Raw genomic sequence first — 22,500 nt, forward strand, 5'->3', positions numbered from 1 at the left:
ATCATTTTTTTTGGATGAATAAATAATTCATTACCAAGAGAGAGAATGTACAAGGGAAAAAGGAAAACAAAAGGAAAACCGAGGGGGGGGGGAGGGGAAATACCGAAGTGGGTGCAACAAATACATCAAGGGCCTGAAAACCCGACTATTGAGATACAATCAATGGGGGGAATAGGAGGAGATATAGTGGAGGGAGGAAGACTCTAGGAGACAACAATATATCTGTTCCTTGGGGTGTCCCTGACAGGTCTGGGCCTGAGAGTGCCAAGTTTGAAACTTACCTCAAAGTAGATGGCTTTCTAAATCCTTTCAAAGGAACAAGAGTTAGAAGTCCATCTTCTGAGGCTTCGCTCCATCCAAATGTGGTTGATAGTTGCTGCAAATGTGAGCTTCCCTATAGTGTCACACAAGGTAGTGTTGCCAAAAGTCATATCAATCCATATCCATTCCCTGGAGAAGGGCAAAGTGGGTCTCAGGTTGGGCCAAATAGATTTGAGGGCCTTCTTCCAGATTGAGGCGGAGAAGGGGCAAGAAAAGAAGAGGTGGTTAACATCTTCAGAATTGTTCCAACAGAAGCAATAGGAAGGAGAGACTTGATTGTGTTTGTGGATGAGAAAAGATTAGGTGGGGAGGCAATCGGTGAGGGCACGCCAAGCGGTAAAGCTGTGGCGGGGGATGTGGCCTTTGAACTATACTAACTTATGACAAGGGACGGTAGGAGATTTGGTACCAATAAATTCCCAGGCAGAGGCCGAAGTGAAGGAACCCATTAGAGAGGAGCCATTACCAATCTCATGGGAGAGCCCTTCGTGGGCAATGGACCTAAATTTGAGGATAGATTTCCAGATTGGGGAGGCATCCGAGGGGAGGGACGCAGACCAAAGGGAATCATTTTTGAGAGGGTGGGAGTAGATCCAAAAGACTTAGATACCACGATGTTTTGAGGCAATTCTTTATATCAGCTTTAAGATGCCGATAGAGTTGGTGTCCTTCATTAAGCGAAGGCTTAGACCCCCTTCAGATTTAGGGGAGCAGACTTTGGACCAGCAAATGGGATGGAGGAATTTGGTTGATTTAGCTCCTTTCTAGAGGAAGGAGCTCAAAATGGAGTTGATGGCTTTGGTGGTAGAGGCTAGAATGGAGAAGATTCCAGACCAGAAGAGGTAGAGGGATTAAAGGACAGATTTGATGAGGACCAGCTGCCCGGCGTAGGAGAGGAGTTTCCCTTTCCAAAGCTGCAGCTTCTTCCTGATAGAATCAAGGATGGGGGAGCAGTGAGATGAGAGGAGATAAGGGGGAGACCAAGATATTTGACTGGGAGGGATCCCTGGGAGAAGCCCGAGATAGGTAGGAGATGATCCCTGAGGGAGTCAGAAACTCCAGAAAGGAAGATGTTGGACTTAAGGAGGTTGATGCGGAGCCTAGAGAGAGATTCGAAGAGCCTAAGGGAGGACATTATGGAGGAGATGGATCAAGAACCAACCTTGGAAAAGATCATTAGGTCATCAGTGAAAGCAAGGTGGGAAAGCAAAAGGCATTTGAATTTGGGAATAGGGGTAATGAGATGGAGATCAGTGGAGGATTGGATGGAGCGGGAGAGGATTTCAAGGGAGAGAGAAAAGGAAGGGGAGAGGGCATCCTTGCCGGATTCCAACAGCAGAAGGAAAGAATCCAACAAGGCTGCCATTGATGAGGACAGAAAAGCGAGGGGAGATGCAACAATGGATCCAATGGACGAAAGAGGGGGGGGGGGAAGGACAGTTGGAGGAGAGTGTTAGAGATGAGGTCCCAATGAATAGAATCAAAGGCTTTATGGATGTTAATCTTGAGAAGAGCAGCAGGGGAGTGAGATTTGCAATCAAAACCACGAACAATCTCATGACAAATGATGATATTGTCCACAATGCTACGCCCAGCAATGAAGGCCAATTGATTGGGGTTGACTAGGGAGTCAATCACGGCTTGGATCCGGTTAGCTGGGATTTTTGCTATGAATTTATAAAGGAGGCTTTCATTGCTGGATCCTGCACCCAACAATGAAAACCTTTAGTCTTATTACTTGTTAAGAAGTTTTTTTTTTTAGATGAATTAATAATTTATTACCAAGAGAAGAAGAATATACAAGGGAAAGGGTGGGGAGGGAGGCTTAAGCCAATAAGGAGAAGCCAACCCAAGGGGAGAAAAACAAAAACTTACACAAAACCATCACTGACCAATAAAAAAGAGGGAGGAAGGGGGTGGGGAGGGGGAGAGCCACAAAGTAGTCAGGGGGGTTCGATGAGGTCAACCTGAAGGTTCCAAAAAGTAATGATCTGGGAGTTTCTGGGGGAGTTAGGAACGAGGCGGTTATAAAGAGGAAGGAGGATATGGGCTTTGGAAACATCAAAGGAGATAGCTTTCCAAATCCTATCTGGAGATCGAGATTTGGGGGTCTATCTACGAATGTTGCGCTCCATCCAGAGATGGTTTATAGTAGCACAAAAGGCTAATTTACCAATAGTGTCACAAATGGTCGAACTAGAGAAGGACATGTCTACCCAAGTACATTCTCTGTCAAAATGGAGGATGGGTCTTCTAGAAGGCCAGCATTTGGAAATGACTGATTTTTAGACTTGGCAGGATAAGGGGCACGAGAAGAAGAGATGGGGGATATCCTCTATACCCGAGGGACATAGGCAGCAGAAGGGATTGGCAGGGATACATCGGTGAATGAGGAAGGATTGGGTGGGAAGACAACTGGACAGGCAAAGCCAAAGAGTGAAACTCTAACGAGGAATATGACCTTTAAACCATACCAATTTATGCTAGGGAACCATCAGGGAAGGGAAATGAACAAAAGACCAAGCGAAGGCAGAAGAGAATATCTGGTTGGGAGAGGGGAACCAAATACAATGGTCTTCTCTTCCCCTATGCCCAGGGAGGAGAGGGGGGAGGGAAGACTAGATATCAAGCAGAGGAGGGGGAGAGGATGGAGGCGACCAACCACTGGGAGAAAGAATAGAGGAGACCCAAGCATTGGCATGAAGACCGGAGGAATAAATTACTGTTGGGAAAACTAAATGGGACAGAATGCCCAAAGGATGCTAGGGTCCTTCCACAGAGAGGTTGATTGACCATTTTTAATGGAATAGAAAATGGTAGTAAGAGCCAGGGGCCTATGCTCGGTGATTTTTCTCCAAATCCAAGAAGCATCAGTAACGGAAGGGGTCGTCTAGAGAGTGTTATGCTTGAGTAAACTAGATAGGATCAAGTCAACCCAAATGCTTTTCTGCTTGAAGACAATCTTCCAGATAAGTTTAAGGACTCCCACTGAATTGGCATCTTTGATTCTCTTGATTCCTAGCCCTCCATCTAATTTAGGGAGGCAGACCTTCTTCCAACTGAGAGGCCTGAGGAATTTGGAGGAATCATAACCTTTCCAAAGGAAGGAATAGAGAAGTCACTCAAAAGACTTAATGATAGAGGCAGGGAGGATGAAGGTGTCGGACCAATTAAGATACATGGATTGGAGGACTGATCGATTCAAGGTTAAGCGGCCAACGAAAGACAGAAGTTTTCCCTTCCAAAGCTAAAGCTTTTTCCTAAGATGGTCAAGAAAAGGAGTACAATGGGGGGAGGAAAGCCTGCTAGTAAGGAGCAGGAGGCCTAAATACCTAACAAGCAAGGAACCTAACGGGATACTAGAGATACCAGAAAGAGTGGCCTAGGCTTCAGGAGAGATACCTAAGAGAAAGATATTGGACTTAAGGAGATTGATTTTGAGACCTGAAAGGGATTCGAAGGAATGAAGGGTGGACATGATATTGGAGGTGGAAAGGGGATCAACTTTGGAGAAGATCATGATGTCATCAGCAGAAGCCAAATGAGAGAGGAGGGATTTGCATTTCGGGATGGGAGAAATGAGATGGAGGTCAGGGGTAACATCTAAAGTATCAGATCTTAGCGGAGAGAGACTGAAGGTAACATTAAGGCATGACTAAGGAGCGGGTCCATATCCATTCAAAACTGCATCAGTTTCTTTTCACGCATTCACAAAATCACTTTCTTTAAAAACACATAGGTAAAATCTTCGCATAAAAATCACATCAATATACATTATAGTAATAATCACCTTCATCAATTATCAATCACTCCCAAGAATTCATGTTAGCACATAAACACAATTCGGAACAAGTATAAAATATAAGCATACAAAACATCTCATCATACAATCAGACCACACATCTGTGGTGTAACCCTACTATAATCCACTTACCTCAGCCTGCAAGTCTTTTACTTTTACCCTCTGAGCTTTGAATGCTCACGTCAAACACTACCTACAATTAATTACATCTCCCATTAATCTCCCAATTCAAAACTAATTCAAATACCTCACTTTCTCCTCAAAAGTCAACCTAAAAAGTCAACCCAAAAGTCAATCCTCCCAGACATAGGTTAAACTCTAGGAAACAATTCCCCTCAACACGTATTATCACCCTTCCGAAGATGAGAATGATCAGCTAATTGATCAATGAGTAATTAGAAAAACTACAATCTCAGAGTGAAACTTTCAGATTTTGGTAAATCTGGCATTACTCTCAATTCGTTGAACATATGATCTCCAAATTTGGATTGAAACCTCCCCTAGGAAGGGTCTACTAACCCCCAAAGTATGCCCAAAAGTTAACGGTTGGATTGTAAACAATTAGGGAAATACATGTTCAGGTCTCCCAATTACCCCTCTTAGGCAGCCCAAAGAATCCTAAAGAAATCTTTGTCATATCTAACCAACACAAGGTCCCAATAATTGGGTCTCAAAATAACCAATTGATTTCATTTGGGTCCCAACAAAATAATACATATGGTCCCTATGAATTAAATCCGAGACCTCTATAAAGAATATCAGATTTGGGTCCCATATTAGGTTAAAAAAATAATAATAATAAAATAAAAAATAAAAATATATATATTCCTAATGAATTAAATCTCAGATCTTTATAAAGAACATCAAACTTGGGTCACAGTTTGGGTCCCATATTGAGTCCCAAGAAAAACCCTAATGGGTCCCAAGAACCCTAATCGTACAACAAAACCCTAAACCCTAAAAATAATTAGGGTCCCAAAAAAAAGGAAAAACATCATAACCAAAACTTAAACTAAGATAAATAAGACCTCTATTGGGTCCCAAAAGAAAAACCAACAGTAAAGAGAACATTATTACCTGAAGAAAGCTGAAAAACAGAAGAGTAGACTCCAAAATCCCTCTCCCTCTCCCTTTCTTTCTTTCCCATGATTTTGTTCTCTCTTTCTTCCTTCTTTTCTTTCTCACGATTCTGTTTTCTTTCCTCTTTCTTTATTTTTTATTTTTTTCTTTTCTTTCATATCCCACCTCTCTCTCTCTTCTAACTTAATGTTTTGTGTAAATGGGGTGGCGTCCACAAAGAATTTTTTAAAAAAAAACTTCCTAATGAATTAAATCTCAGATCTTTATAAAGAACATCAAACTTGGGTCACAGTTTGGGTCCCATATTGAGTCCCAAGAAAAACCCTAATGGGTCCCAAGAACCCTAATCGTACAACAAAACCCTAAACCCTAAAAATAATTAGGGTCCTAAAAAAAAGGAAAAACATCATAACCAAAACTTAAACTAAGATAAATAAGACCTCTATTGGGTCCCAAAAGAAAAACCAACAATAAAGAGAACATCATTACTTGAAGAAAGCTGAAAAACATAAGAGTAGACTCCAAAATCCCTCTTCCTCTCCCTTTCTTTCTTTCCCATGATTTTGTTCTCTCTTTCTTCCTTCTTTTCTTTCTCACGATTATGTTTTCTTTCCTCTTTCTTTATTTTTTATTTTTTTTCTTTTCTTTCATATCCCACGTCTCTCTCTCTTCCCACGGTTTTCTTCCATTTCTCCCTCTCTCTCTCACTCTTCTAACTTAATGTTTTGTGTAAATGGGGTGGGGTCCACAAAGAATGTTTTTAAAAAAAATAAGAGAATCTTAAAAATAAAATAAAAGAATTTTAGAAGTAAAAGAAAAGAATTTCAATTAAATAAAACTCCCTTATTTACTATACTAACAAAATTTGAACTTAGGACCTCTAATTAGTCAAGGTACTAACCACTAGGCTAACTCATTAAGTCATTAAATACACCATAACTTTAAATTTTTAAGCAAGTATAAAAAGTGTATATATATATATTTATTCTAAGGTTCCAAAATTTGGGGCATTACAGTTTGTAGGGGGTCTTCCTACCTATCTTCTAAGCTAAAGAAATTCCGATTCCATCGAGTTGTTTGGGAGATACGACAACTGAACGGTTGAAACCCGAACTCCACATTTGTACAAAAGTGTTGCTGGGGCTCACCTAGCTTGGTTGAGCTCGGCAAACACACCAGGGAGTGCAATACACTGACTCGACCTCCGGGAATTTCTGGGATCGAGGCTCACCCCTCTAACCGGTGATTCCCAACCTCGTTCAAAAGCAAAACTCAAAATGGAAGAGAAGAGGTTGTGGGAGAGGGTGCTACCTACAGTCAGTCCAAAATGTTGGGTTCTTGGGTTGGGTCGTGTTGGCCAACGACCAACAGTTGATTGGATTGGGTTATGGGATCAAAACTGGTTAAATCTGGGTCATGCCGAGTCAAACCGGTCCAACCTGAAAACCCTACCAGGTTGACCCGACAATGACCCTTTTGCTCACCGAGTCAGGCACATGAGATTCATTCGTGGCTTCTGACGACATGTGGCGACGTGCCACCCTTCGATGTGACCGTCTCGATCTCCTCTATATTCGTGTATAAAAATCCATTGGTTTTGACGGTCAAAAATCCCGGTAGCGGCCTTTGTTGATGAATCTCTCCCAAAAATCATATTCACCCAAAAAAAATCAATTTTTACTAAAACTGTGAAGGGTGGCTCTGATATCACTTATTAGGGAAATTAGCCAGAGAATCTCCCCCTCACGGTTGATTAGAACACACAAATATATAGATTAGCCGTATCGATGATAATTAGTGGGACACCCCCATTACATGAACCATTAATGGGAGTAGAGGGGTACATGTGTGTAGGTTGAGAAGCCTCTACTAGTATTGATCACGAACCCCTATCCCACATGCTTGAAGATTGGTCCCACGAACAAAATCAGCCATTTAGGGTCTTCTGTAGTCTCCACACGGATTTCTCCCACAACTCTGTGAGTAAACTATCTCACGTTATGTGATTGCAAGGACCATAAATAATACTTATAGTAGTTCACCCAGCCCTAACTACTCCCACAATAGTTGGGCTGGGCCTATCCCTCTAATGTGGCCCAAAACCCAACAATGGGTGCTAGACGTTTTAGGCTAAAACAATTCCTTAGTGACAAACCATTTAATTTATTAGCAATTACTTAAGAAAATTGCAGAGCACTCTTCTTTGAAAAACTTATGAGGCATCTGTTGATAGGTGGCATGATCCACGAACTGGGTCAGTAGTGCAACCTTGTTAAAGCATTTTAATCATCATTGTCAAGACTTGTCTGCCTTTGGATTTTGACAAATTCACTTGAAAATCTATTAGCTAAGTTCTGATTTTGTTTACCATGCTTTAGATTCCTAGACTCCAATTGATTATATGTTCATTCTATTGATGCCATGCTTCGTCTTTCTTTACGTCTACACAGTGTTACAAAACTTCATAATAACCAATGCTGGTGTCTTGTTAATTTCCTTTATCATGATTGTGCAGGGTACTCGAACACAAGAGAAAAACAAACTGCTTCTACAACAGTTTGGTACGTTAATGCAGTGGCTCAAGGGCATAGTGTCACATGAGGGAAAGTGTAGATGCAGTAAATACAATTTGGATGATGACTTAGCACATTTTCTGAAGCAAAAAAGTGACCAAATTGGATCATTATTTTGAATGCTGTGTGTGTGTGTTGACATGAATTTAGTCGGCATGGGAAAGGAAATCAAAAACACACAATAAAGAATGGGTCCCATTACCCATTTATTTTTTATTTTTTTCTTTTTTAATGCATTTTTTCCTTTTCATTGTCACAAAGCTTGCACAAATGTGTTTTCATTCGACATTGGATTTTAGTGTCCTAAATTTTTCCTGCACTCCTTTGTGTATGGTTCTTTTCATCTATCAAACATCTTTTCTTGTCAAATCTGAACTGATTTTTTTTTTTATTGTATTTTATCTATTTTTCTCTATGTTGGGAGAGGGCATACAGGACACTAAAGGTAGAGATCCTGCTCAACGCTCTCTGAAGGTGATTGTAGATCATTGTGACATCATCAAGCTTGGCTTTTGGACTACACACCCAAGCTTCCTTGAGCAGTAGTCTTTCCACATTTGAAACTCATCTGCGACAGTTTACAGCTAAAATTCTCAACTCTGTCCACTCGATCCATTTGGTAATTTATAAAACTGGTATTGGTAGGGGCTTGTTTATCAATTTTTGAATACTAGAAAATTCTTGTTAAGTCATAACTTTCATATCCAAGTGGCAGATGATCTGTATCGAATTCTCATGTATGAAAAGCATTTGAATTTAAATAGGACAGATCCATATTTCAGTATAATCAGAAGTGAATTCAGAGGTATTGATGCAGAGGCAGGGTGGAAAGCTGATTGAACATTATTATCTGTTCCAGAACCAAAACATGGGTGCTGTTTAGTCCTCTCTGGGTTTGTCCCAATTTTTTTACCACAGTTTTGGGTCTGTTAATGATAGAAGGAACCTCCTTTATCCTTGAGCAAGAGGATGACCCAGTTGAAGTGTTGAAGACTTCTGCAAACAAATGAAATGGTCCAGGCAAAGTGTTATATATACCACTCCCTGGATGTCGAGGGAATTCATAGGAAACATCTAAAATTTTGCAGTAGGCTTACTTAGAGGAAGTGTTGACAGTTTGAAATGCTTAATCGCAAGTTTACAACTACAACTAAAGTTCTCTATTGCAGCCTTGCGGGTAGGTTGGGTTGGCGTGGTTGTGAATTGCTATTGCTGCATAGTTTATGCCACTTAGCACATTGCCTGTTGGCCATGCAAAGCAACCAATGCAATTATTTGAAAAAAAAAAAAAAAAAAGGAAAACTGCCTCCATCTCCCATAACTTCTGCATCTCTCCCACCACTACCAAAGGAGTTGAAGGAAAGAAAAACAACCCAACGCGCAACGTTTGTCTTAATTCCTCTCGAGTCTGCCTTAGCTTTTGACAGGCCCTCTCATTATAACTTTGCCACCACTGGAGGTGGGGGAGACCGAAATGCCCGCTTTGCAACATCACCACTTGTCCAAGGTTTCTACCCATCCCCAGTCATGATAACAGCTGCAACTTTCTTCTCTGCCACCTGAAATTCGTAGCCAGTGGAGCAATTAGAGGGCCGAAAAATTGGGTGGTTTTTGTTTTGAACAAAACCACTTTCGATATAATGTGGTGGTATTGCATTGAGCAATGAGGGTAATAAGGTTTTCTTCATCCTTCTTGTTGTCGAAAATCCATATGAGTTGATCTTGCACAAGCACAGACGGCAGAGGCCCGGAGCTTTGTCCGGGGTTAGTCCTCCGACGCTCAAGTTAGGGATTAGCTGCACAGTTTTTGTTACAGGAGTAATGGTGTGGGTATTAATGCTTACCTTCTTCCTTTCTCTCGGGCCCTCTTATATAGTTCTTAGGGTTTAGGGTTTCCCTTTTCCTTGGAGGAGTCCTCCTCGGGCCTGCCTCCTTTCCTTTTAGAGTCCTACTCGGATACGTCATACCCCCTTCGTGGGGAATATTCTCTTCACGCGGTTGACGTGGTAGAGTTCTTGCAGCCTCTATCAGGTGGGTGACACATGTCCGGGTGAGCGACGCGTGTCCTTACCCTACTGGGCAATCAATTTGGCCGTATCAATCCTCAATAACAAGGGTAAGCCTTTTTCACCTTTACATAGACACTCTTTGCGAAGAAATCATTGTAGAACGATGTAGTTTCCAGCTTAATCCGATTCCTGCACAACACAGATTAGAAACTAGCCCAGAGGGAACTCTGAGAATGAGGCTCCGATGCCTAAGTCAATTCCCAGATAAGTAAGAGAGGAAAGGATTGTAGAGCTCTGTGTATATTAAGAGTCTTACCCTAAAAATACTTTAAGTTTTCCTTATATAGAGGTAGGTGGTGCCTCCTATTGGCCAGTTAGTTGCTTTCCTTGCTGATGTGGACCTGCTTGCCATTGGTAGGTTGATCACTGTCTGGGATGAAGTGGCAGATCTTATAACGGTTAACCTTAGTCAACAATGATTAACCCAACCATGGTCGGCTTGTAGTAAGATAACTGTCTAACTCAACCTTGGTTAAGTTTGTTAGCTATGGTCAGGTCCACTGTTAGCAAAAACGCATTTAAAACTCCATTTTAAACACGTTCTTGTTTTTTACCTTTCTAAACACGTTTAAAACATGTTTAAACACATTCTCCTTTTTTTCTTTTTCTTTTTTTTTTTTGCTTTTTTTTTTAAGACTTAACTTGTGAACATAATGTCTACTTAACTAACCATATCTCTCTCTCCTCAACTCTGATCCACCTAATTCTTTTGCTGACTTGAAGCTAACTCAATGGCCAATATTTCTCATGATATCACCTTCAACTCAATATCAATGTATGGATCCAGAATTAAGTGATGACTACTAACTCAAACTAAACATACATTACTCCAAGAGTGTGTTAACTATGTTGACAACAATGAACAACATCATAGCCAAGTCACATTGCTCAATAAAACTTGGACATGTGTGGTGTATGAATTTAGAATTGGTAGTTGATGATATTCAATTATATGTCATAAAACTTATAATGAGATGTTTGAGATTTAAAATGTAACCGCAAGCGTACGGATCAGTGTAGCTACGGGTCGAACACAGGGAGAGCAGCCACTTTATTTTTTATTTCTTTTAATAATGCGAAAGTGAACTGATTAATGGTTGTGATCTAATTCTAATTACCGTCCTAAACATATGTACTAAATCGTCCTAACCATTCGTCATCTAAGAATTTAAAGACGCAAGCCACGCAATTAAAATTAAATAAATAAATAACTGAAAATAAACAACCCACGCAATTAAAAAAAATAATGATAAAGGAAAAAAATAAAATCTGAAATAAAAATAAAGTAAAAGAAAGGGGATAAAGCTAGAGAGAGACTCACAAGTAGGTTTCTCTACTTAGCCCGAGGGATGCATCATAATATGCGCTTCCCTACTTGACCAGAGAGTCACTCTTACAAGGGTTTCTCTACTTGGCTTTAGGGAAAAGGAGACAATTAAAATAAAAGCAATAAATTGATGGTTCTATGGCTAGGAGGGGCAAAGCCAACACATACACTAGCCATGAACCTTGGGGGAAAGGGATAGCAATAATGTAATGACTGAAAATAAAAATCCTAAATTAAGAAAGAAAGGGTAGTCAGAAGAGGGAATGAGAGGGGGGAGAGAAGACTACTGAAGGAGCCTACTTACTTGAATCAATGCTTGAACTTGAAAAAAAATTGCTCCACAGCTCATGATCTTGTCACCTAGATCTAAGCCTAGAACTATAACTTAAAAAAAAATTACAACTCAATTGCATAAATCATAAACATAAAAAGGGCTGAATAAGAATAAAAGAGTGCTTGCATTAATTGAAATAAAAAAAAACTATTACAAAAGTGATTAAAGAAAAGATAAAGAAGAACTAAAACTAAAGAGAGAGCAAGAGAAAGAGAGAGCAACTAAAAAAAAAAACTAGAAGAAGAATGAATTGTCTCCCCTCCTCTTACATGAGTTGTATTTATAGGGAATGGGGAGGTAGGGTAACAATTTTCTCTTTCCTAAAAGAGAGAAACCCACAATTGATTGTGAGATCTTTTGAGTCCAAAAGTGCTAAGGTGGAGGAGAGAGAAGAGAGAAATAAATTTCCTATAATTTTTTTTTCTTATTTTCTTTCCTTTTTTTTTTTCCTAATTTATTTTTCTTCTTTTTCTCTCTCCTAGGGACGATTTTCTTCTTTGTGTGATTTGGACAATATTTGGTGATGATGTGGAGGAGAGAGAAGATTTGGACAATCTTTGGTGATCCCCTTTTTTTCTCTTTCCTTTTTTTTTTCTTCTCTTCTTGCTTCCACGATTTTGCTAGCTTCTAACTTGATGTGGAAATCTCCTCTTGCTTCCACGATTTTGCTTGCTTCTAATTTGATGTGGAAATCCCCTCCATACCCTTAGTGCTTTAAGTGAGTGAAAAGCAGGAAATCTTCAACAAAATTCTCTAAAAAAAACAACCATGTGATTCGAACTTGAGACCTCTTGGTGAGCAAGAGAATTTTGTACACCATAGCTCACCAACTACACTAGGTAGTTGTTGTTACCAAAAACAAATCTTTAATCACTTAAGGATGTGGTCCATCGATCCTTGTTGGCATTTGGAGTATTCCTTGTACCTCTGGGACAATTGCAAACGGGCTGGTTCTGCATCTCGGTTCAGTTCTGATCCATTATTCTTTTTCTGACCCGAAAAAGAATAATCATTTGTACGGGTGACCAAACGAATGTGTACTTTTAATTGAACACGTCCATCTTGCTCAGAATTTCGTCCTCTTCGCAACCATGGAAAGAAATAGGACCTCTTTACGTGTAAAATTGAAGATATAACACCCGATAATCCTTAAGGCCTTAAAAATATAAAACCTGCAAAAAGAGAGTAAAACCCAAGGTAGCTCCATTCTAAATATGTAAAATGCATGTTTTACTAACCTAGATTTCACACATAAATGTGCTCATCAGAATTCCCCCACACTTAGACTTTGCTACTCCTCGAGCAAAACAAAAAGAAAAGAATAAAAACAAAAAAAACCTAACTCACTTTCGTAGGAATCACGGTTGCACTTAGCATGTGCAACAAGCCTTTAAACCCCTAGGTCACCCCTAGTGGACGAGTTGTGTCTCGTGGGTATTTGCAGTGAATATACACCCAAAATTCAAAATAAACAAATCCCAACTTTGGCTAAAGGTAAGGCTCATACCAATCCGGAGCAAAGATAATTTCTCTTACAAGGGACCCCACACTTGAACTTTTATTACCCTTTATCAATTCCAGGCACTAGCATATTTCTTAATTTGGAACTCACCTCATCTCTTCCAAAACATCCTTATCTTAAGGCAAAACCACTTGTGAAGAAATAGGGAACCAATGACTAAGGCGTTGGAGTGTTTTTGACCAAACATGTTACCAAGCAATAATGACATTTGCACATTTTTTTTCTCTTTTTTTCTGCTTAATAAACTCTATTCTACTCCACTACTTTTGGCCTGAATGACATGGTGGAGCAAACACCAGACACCCAAGTTACTATGTAGCTTCGCTTTTTGCATATGTCCACAAAGGCAGTGATGCTAGAGTTACTTCAGAAGTTTCCTCCCAAGGAATTTCGATCAAGACACCACGCTTCCTGAGGCGCAATGCCCTGTCTAGTTCCAAAGGAATCAACTCTTATTCTTCTTTATACCAGATTTCACATTTCATTTAAAATTGTGCATTTGTCAACCCATGCCAAATTAAAAAGAATGTCTCAACTCCAAATCAAAAGTACAAGGAACCCACAGACTTACATATGGTCCATCACCATAAAACAGGGGTCTCTTATTTTTCAAAAGAAAGTCCCATCTCAAGACACATGCTTGTTTCTTTCTTCTCAACAGGGTTTTTATACGTTCAAAATGGGTACCTTAGTCAAAACTTTTATTTTCATACATCAAGCATCCGAATGGTATGATCATTAGCCAAAAGCCAAAGTAGGACTTCATCCTTAGCAAGCTCAAAAAATAAAAAGAAAAACAAACAAAACAAAGTGAAAGAAAAAAAAACAAAAACTGGTTTCCCTCCCCCACACTTAAGTCATGCAATGTCCTCAATGCATGGAAAAAATTAAAAGCAAAGACAATGCAAGGGGGTCATACCTGATTAAAAATTAGTCATCAGTGTAAAGAGGTTCATGGAGATCCATGACCTCTTCACTACTAGTAGTAGGAAACTCGAGGAACGGTTTCAAACGCTGACCATTAACCTTCGAAATTACCCCTGTTCCTGGATTCAAAATCTCCACAGCCCCATGGGGATATACATTATGAACAATAAATGGGCCATCCCATCGGGATCTAAGCTTACCAGGAAAAAGATGCAATCGAGAGTTGTACAATAAGACCTTATCACCAATTGCAAAAGATTTACGCAGAATGTGTTTATCATGGAAAGCTTTGGTATTTTCCTTGTAAATCCTAGAACTTTCATAGGCTTCATTCCTAAGTTCCTCCAACTCAGATAGTTGGAGCCTACGATGAATTCCCGCTTCAGACAAATCAAAGTTAAGCTTCTTAATGGCCCAAAAGGCCTTATGCTCCAACTCAACTGGTAAGTGACAAGCTTTTTCATACACCAAACGGTAGGGAGACTGGCCAAGGTCAGTCTTGAATGAAGTCCGATGGGCCCACAAGGCATCAATGAGCCTAAGGGACCAATCCTTACGGTTGGGATTAACAGTTTTCTCCAAGATTTGTTTGATCTGCCTATTAGACACCTCCACTTAGCCACTAGTTTGAGGGTGATAAGGGATAGATAACTTATGAGTGACCCCATACTTTTTCATTAAGGCCTCAAAAGGCCGATTACAAAAATGAGTACCCCTATCACTAATTATTGCACGTGGTGCACCAAAGCGGGAAAAAATGTTCTCTTTGAGAAACTAGACCACCACTTTGTGGTCATTAGTTTTACAAGGTATGGCCTCTATCCATTTAGAAACATAATCAACGGCCAAAAGTATGTACAAATTCCCAAAAGAATTAGGGAATGGTCCCATAAAATCGATGCCCCATACATCAAAGATCTCAACTACCAAAATAGGGTTGAGGGGCATCATATTCCTCTTATTGATACGGCCAAAAGACTGGCAGGTGGGGCAAGCCTTGCAAAAATCAAAAGTATCTCTAAAAAGAGTGGGCCAATAAAATCCGCATTGGAGAACCTTTGCGGCAGTCTTCTTAGGTCCAAAGTGTCCACCACATGCATGATCATGACAAAAAGAGAGAATAGAATGTTGCTCATGATCAGGAACACATCGTCAGATAATCTGATCCGGACATATTTTAAACAAATAAGGATCATCCCAGAAAAAGTGTTTAACTTGGGAATGAAACCTATACTTATCTTGAGTAGACCAGTGATCCAGAGTCACACCTGAAACTAAGAAGTTGACAATGTCAGCAAACCATGGTTCACTAGACATTGCAAATAATTGTTCATCTGGAAAGTTCTCGTTGACTGGAGAATCAACAGTCAAGGAATTGGGAAGCCGGGATAAATGGTCTGCAACTAGGTTTTCAACTCCTTTCTTATCCCTAATTTCTAAATCAAACTCTTACAAAAGTAAAACCCACCTAATGAGACGGGCTTTGGCATCCTTCTTCTGAACTAGGTATCTGAGGGCAGAATGATCAGTATACACCACCACATATGAACCAACTAAGTAAGACCGAAACTTTTCTAATGCAAACACAACAGCTAAAAATTCTTTTTCAGTGGTTGTATAATTGAGTTGTGCATCATTTAAGGTCCTACTAGCATAGTAAATGACAGTAAGGCAACTTATTAATCCTTTGACCCAAAACTGCTCCTATGGCAAAATCCGAAGCATCACACATCAGTTCAAAAGGTTCAGTCCAAACAGGTGGTTGAACAATGGGTGCATTGGTCAACTCCTTCTTAAGTTGCTTGAAGGATTCTAGGCACTCTTTAGAAAACTCAAAAGTCTGATCTTTGGCAAGTAATGAGGTGAGAGGTCGGGCTAACTGACTAAAGTTCTTAATAAACCATCTGTAGAAGCCTGCATGCCCTAGAAAAGACCGAACATCCTTAACAGATTGAGAAGGTGGTAAATTATCAATTAAATCCACTTTGGCTCTATCTACCTTAATTCCCTCCTTGGATATTACATGGCCTAAAACAATACCAGATTTAACCATAAAATGACATTTCTCCCAATTCAAAACCAAATTCTTAGATATGCACCTCTTCAAAACTAGGGAAAGATGATGAAGACATTCAGAATAGGAATTCCCATGAATTGAAAAGTCATCCATAAATACTTCTAAGAATTTTTCGACCATATCAGAAAAAATGCTCATCATGCATCGTTGGAACGTAGCAGGGGCATTGCAAAGCCCAAAGGGCATACGCCTATAAGCAAATGTTCCATATGGACATGTAAAAGTGGTCTTATGTTGGTCCTCTAAAGCAATTGGGATTTGGTTATAGCCAGAATATCCATCAAGAAACAATAGTATTCATGTCCAGCTAACCTCTCTAACATCTGGTCAATGAATGGCAATGGGAAGTGGTCCTTCCAGGTTGCCGCATTAACTTCCTGTAATCAATGCACACACGCCATCCTGTTTGGACACGGGTAGGGATCAACTCATTATTGGCATTAGGAACTACAGTCACACCAGACTTCTTAGGCACTACGTGAACTGGGCTTACCCATTGGCTGTCAGAAATAGGACAAATTATTCCATGATCCAAGCACTTTAGGATCTCTTTCTTAATAGCTTCCATCATCACTGGGTTAGCTCTTCTTTGGGGTTCCGTGGATGGTTTGGAATCCTCCATAAGATGTATATGATGTTGCACAATGGAAGGGCTTATACCCTTGATATCAGCCATGGTCCAACCTAGGGCTTCCTTATTATCTTTTAACACTTTAAGTAACTCCTCTTCCTGGCTAGAAGTCAAATTTGAAGAAATTATTACAGGAAGAGTCTGGTCAGGCCCTAGGAAAGCATATCTCAAATTAGATGGCAACTCCTTAAGATCTAGCGTAGGGGGCTCAACTATGGAAGGTTTGGGAATGGAATTGGAAAGGGGTCCTAAGGGCTCCACAAGTGTGTGAAGACTCAAGACTTCAGAAAAGAAATTTTCACTATCATCATCCAACTCATCCATACACTCTTGGAATTCTGAATCAAAATCAATATCAAAGTTGGTAACTAAATCATCAGAAAAATCCAAAAAATCCTCAAGCATATTGATCTCTTCTTCCATATGTGGTTGCTTGCCAATCCTAAACATGTTAAACTCAACAGTTTGGTTACCAAAAGATAATCTTAGGAAACCATTTCGGCAATTGATTAATGCATTACTGGTAGCCAAGAATGGTCTTCCTAGAATTATTGGGATCTCATCCTTGGTTGAGAAGGGCTTAGTATCTAACACAATGAAATCAACAGGGAAAATAAATTCCCCCACCTTTAGTAAGACATCCTCAACCATCCCTTTAGGAATCTTAACAGACCTATCTGCCAACTGAAGAGTAGTTCCAATGGCTTTCAATTCTCCCAATCCCAGTTGCTTGTACACATAGTAAGGTAAAAGATTCACACTTGCGCCAAGGTCAAGTAAGGCATGCTCAATATAGGTGTTGCCTATGACACAAGATATGGTAGGGCTCCCTGGATCCTTATACTTGGCTGCTATAGGCTGAGTAATTATGGAACTAATGTTACCTGCCAAGAACACCTTTTTGGGCACACTAGTGATACGTTTGTGAGTACACAAATCTTTCAGTACCTTTGCATAGGCGGGGATCTGGGATATGGCATCCAAAAGAGGGATGTTTACTTCTACCTTTTTGAAGACTTCTAAAATTTTGTCCATGGAAGCAGTCTTCTTTTTGTTTACCAAGCGATTAGGAAATGGGATAGGATGAACATAAGGACTGTTAGGGATTTGCCCCTGTTCAGAAGAATCATTTTTGGTTTCCTCAACCAAATCATCTTTAGTTTCAGAAAAATCTTTAGGTTCATCAGACGAACCTGGAACAAGAGGCACATTTGTGTCCTCAACTGAAGAAGAGTTAACAGGAGTAATAGATGGGGAAGATTTAGGAACGCTCTGTAGGTACTCTCTACCACTCCTAAGGGCATAAACAACATTACATTGGTTAGAGGGCCCTTGTTGAGTCTGACCTTGTACTATATTCAGTGGTGCATTAGTTGGTCCTTGTAAACTAACAGGCTGATGATGCCTAGGGTTAGGCTCTGGTTGACTGGGTAAAGTTCCCTTCTCCCTCTCACGCATAATTGAGACAACTTGGGTAAGTTCTCTCGTAAGATTTTGATGGCTTGTCATGAGGAGGGCCATATTTTTTTCCAAGTCACTTATTCTACTTGCCTCTCCAGTGTTGGTAAACCCAGGGGGTTGCTGATAAGATGATAGAAGAGGGGCCCTAGGAAAACTCGCCTGAGGTCCTACATTTGACCTAGGAAAAGTATTTTGAGAAAAAGATTGTTGTGCAAAGGGAGGCCTTTGGGGTCCAGGTTGACCTTGATTATAGAAATTGGAAGGTCCTGCTTGGTTGCCCTGATTCCAAGAGAAATTTGGGTGATTTCTCCATCCTGGATTGTATGTGTTACTATATGGATTATTCTGGTATAAGGCATTAACACTATCATTAGAAGTGCCCCCAGAGGTGTTAGGGCATTCTTCTATGACATGTCCAGGGGACTGGCACCAAGCACAAATCTTAACCAAATTGACTGATGATGGCTCTCTAGGAACAATAGCCTCAATCCTCTTGATTAGGCTATCCAAATGGGCTTCCTTCGCTACCATCCCATCCACAAAATATCCTTTTCCTCCTATAGTTCTTTCACTCTCTTGAGTTGATTCCCACTCACGGGTTTTGTCAGCTAAGTCAAGTAAAAATTCCCATGCTTTTCCTTCATCTGTAAAAGATGTGAATCCCTCAGGGCACATAGACTCTATCATTTGTTTAGTTGGGTAATCAATACCCTCATAAATTATTTGACATAAATGCCATAGGTCTAGGCCATGGTGAGGGCATTCTTGGAGTAGATCCTTGAATCTCTCCATAAGCTTGGAAAATGACTCACTAGGCTTTTGCCTAAACTGAAGGATATCACTTCTAAGCTTATTGGTCTTATGAGTTGGGAAAAACTTCTTAAGGAAGACAACTGTGAACTGTTCCCATGAGGTTATGAAATTTGTGGGTAATCCATAAAACCACTTTTTAGCTTGGTCTTTCAATGCAAAAGTGATAAACCTAAGCTTAACAGCATCATCAGAAAGCTGTTGGATCTTAATTAGAACACATACCTCTTCAAATTCCCTTAGAAATAGGTATGCATCCTCAGAGGTCAACCCATGGAAGTGGGGCAACATAGTGATGTATTGAGATTTGAGTTCAAAATTATTGCCCTGGGCTTGTGGCAGAACTATACAGGAAGGTTGGGCTGTTCTAGCAGGGTAGAACCTATCTTTCAGAGATTTAGGTGAAGGGTTTTGCTGTTGGTCTCCCATATTGAAGGGTTTTAAAGAGAGCAAACGTATAGGGTCACTACTTGTTGGATCTCTTCTTTCTAACCGATTCTTAGTATTACGTACCCACTTAACACTCATGCAACAGAAAAACTACCCACAACTAAAGTAAGACAAGCACAAAAGAATGGATAGCAAAACTTTTTTTTTTTTGATGATTTTTTTGATTTTTTTTTTTGCTTTTTGGGAGCTTACCGGCAGGGATCCGGGGTTGCTCAGGTCAATTCCTGAGGTACTGCTACAGGGCGAAACCTGTCTTTATCATACTGTGAGGCATGGCGACCTCCACTGATACAACTATTATTGCAAGTTGTTCTTCTCAGGAATTCAATAAAAGAAAAGGAAAAATATAAAACAAAGCAAACAAAGCACTCCGATTTACCAAAAGAAAGTGAAAAATAACATGGAACTGTCTCCCCGGCAACGGCGCCAAAAAATTGTTTGAGATTTAAAATGTAACCGCAAGCGTACGGATCAGTGTAGCTACGGGTCGAACACAGGGAGAGCAGCCACTTTATTTTTTATTTCTTTTAATAATGCGAAAGTGAACTGATTAATGATTGTGATCCAATTCTAATTACCATCCTAAAAATAACGTCCTAACCATTCGTCATCTAAGAATTTAAAGACGCAAGCCACGCAATTAAAAATAAATAAATAAATAACTGAAAATAAACAACCCACGCAATTAAAAATAATAATAATAAAGGAAAAAAAAAAAGCTGAAATAAAAATAAAGTAAAAGAAAGGGGATAAAGCTAGAGAGAGACTCACAAGTAGGTTTCTCTACTTAGCCCGAGGGATGCATCATAATATGAGCTTCCCTACTTGACCAGAGAGTCACTCTTACAAGGGTTTCTCTACTTGGCTTTAGGGAAAGGGAGACAATTAAAATAAAAGCAATAAATTGATGGTTCTATGGCTAGGAGGGGCAAAGCCAACACATACACTAGCCATGAACCTTGGGGGAGAGGGATAGCAATAATGTAACGACTGAAAATAAAAATCCTAAATTAAGAAAGAAAGGGTAGTCAGAAGAGGGAATGAGAGGGGGGAGAGAAGACTACTGAAGGAGCCTACTTACTTGAATCAATGCTTGAACTTGAAAAAAAATTGCTCCACGGCTCGTGATCTTGTCACCTAGATCTAAGCCTAGAACTATAACTTAAAAAATTACAACTCAATTGCATAAATCATAAACATAAAAAGAACTGAATAAAAATAAAAGAGTGCTTGCATTAATTGAAATAAAAAAAAATATTACAAAAGTGATTAAAGCAAAAATAGAGAAGAACTAAAACTAAAGAGAGAAAGAGGAAGAGAGAGAGCAACTAAAAAAAACTAGAAGAAGAATGAATTGTCTCCCTCCTCTTACATGAGTTGTATTTATAGGGAATGGAGAGGTAGGGTAACAATTTTCTCTTTCCTAAAAGAGAGAAACCCACAATTGATTGTGAGATCTTTTGAGTCCAAAAGTGCTAAGATGGAGGAGAGAGAAGAGAGAAATAAATTTTGAAAAATTTCCTAAAATTTTTTGCTTATTTTCTTTCCTTTTTTTTCTAATTTATTTTTCTTCTTTTTTCTCTCTCCTAGGGACGATTTTTTTCTTCCTTTGTGTGATTTGGACAATCTTTGGTGATGATGTGGAGGAGAGAGAAGATTTGGACAATCTCTAGTTCTCCCCTTTTTTTCTTTCCTTTTTTTTTTCTTCTCTTCTTGCTTCCACGATTTTCCTTCCTTTTTTTTTTCTTCTCTTGTGCAAGAACCCTTCCACGATTTTGCTTGCTTCTAATTTGATGTGGAAATCCCCTCCATGCCCTTAGTTTTAAGTGAGTGAAAAGCAGGAAATCTTCAACAAAATCTCTAAAAAAAACAACCATAAGATTCGAACTTGAGACCTCTTGGTGAGCAAGAGAATTTTGTACACCATAGCTCACCAACTAAGCTAGGTAGTTGTTGTTACCAAAAACAAATCTTTAATCACTTAAGGATGTGGTCCATCGATCCTTGTTGGCATTTGGAGTATTCCTTGTACCTCTGGGACAATTGCAAACGGGCTGGTTCTGCATCTCGGTTCAGTTCTGATCCATTATTCTTTTTCTGACCCGAAAAGAATAATCATTTGTACGGGTGACCAAACGAATGTGTACTTTTAATTGAACACGACCATCTTGCTCAGAATTTCATCCTCTTCACAACCATGAAAAGAAATAGGACCTCTTTACGTATAAAATTGAAGATATAGCGCCCGATAGTCCTTAAGGCCTTGAAAATATAAAACCTACAAAAAGAGAGTAAAACCCAAGGTAGCTCCATTCTAAATATGTAAAATGCATGTTTTACTACCCTAGATTTCACACATAAATGTGCTCATCATGGTGCAAGGGGTGGGGTGTTATCTACATTTGACGGAATCATTGGTCAAGTCAATGTGCACAATAAATATTTGGTTGGTCCCTCCCCCCCATCCCATTGTTTTTTGTTTTTTTTAAATTGCACTATCGTGGGTTTGTTGCTTGCAAGGGTTTTTTCATGGTCGGTTTTGTGGCCTATGCTATTTGGAGAAGTGCATTTCTAAGTCGGGCCTAGGTGTGGAGGTGCTTGCATGCCTTTTTGCGTCCAGTGTTGTAATACAACAATGACGTGTGGGTCTCTGGAGAACATAGGTTGCAAGCTTGTAGGTGGTGGTAGATCATGATTCCCTCCCCCCTCCTTGCTTTTAAAAAAATCTCCATTCTCGTGGGTATGTTGCTTGCAAGAGTTTTGTCATGCTGGGTTTTGTGGCCTTTTGGTATTGGGAGGAATGCATTTCTAAGTCGTGCCTAGGTGCGGAGGTGTTTGCGTGCCTGATGCCGCAAGTGTTATAATGCGACATTAACGTGGGTCTCTGGAGAACATAGGTTTGCAAGGTTGCAGGTGGAGACAGATCACGAGTCCCTCCGCTTCCCCCTCCCCCACCCCCACACACTTTTGTTTTTAAAAAGAAAATTGCAAGCTTGTAGGTGGAGATAGATCTCAAGTCCCTCGACTCCTGTTGATTGTTGTGATTTTCGTGCTTAGCGGGGCTATTGATTTTTCTTCTACCAAATCCTTATTACGTTGTAGTAGGTTTGGCGGTG

General features: G+C 39.9%; 1 non-coding gene across 1 annotated transcript; it reads left to right on the forward strand.

Annotated features, from left to right (window-relative positions):
• The first annotated feature begins 18,869 nt into the window (after nucleotides 1–18,869).
• On the forward strand, nucleotides 18,870–18,976 carry LOC122069897. Its single transcript, XR_006137589.1, has one exon. It is a non-coding gene; the product is annotated as a small nucleolar RNA R71 (small nucleolar RNA).
• Nucleotides 18,977–22,500: the final 3,524 nt, after the last annotated feature.

This window comes from Macadamia integrifolia, unplaced genomic scaffold (assembly GCF_013358625.1).
Source record: "Macadamia integrifolia cultivar HAES 741 unplaced genomic scaffold, SCU_Mint_v3 scaffold759, whole genome shotgun sequence".
NCBI lineage: Eukaryota > Viridiplantae > Streptophyta > Magnoliopsida > Proteales > Proteaceae > Macadamia > Macadamia integrifolia.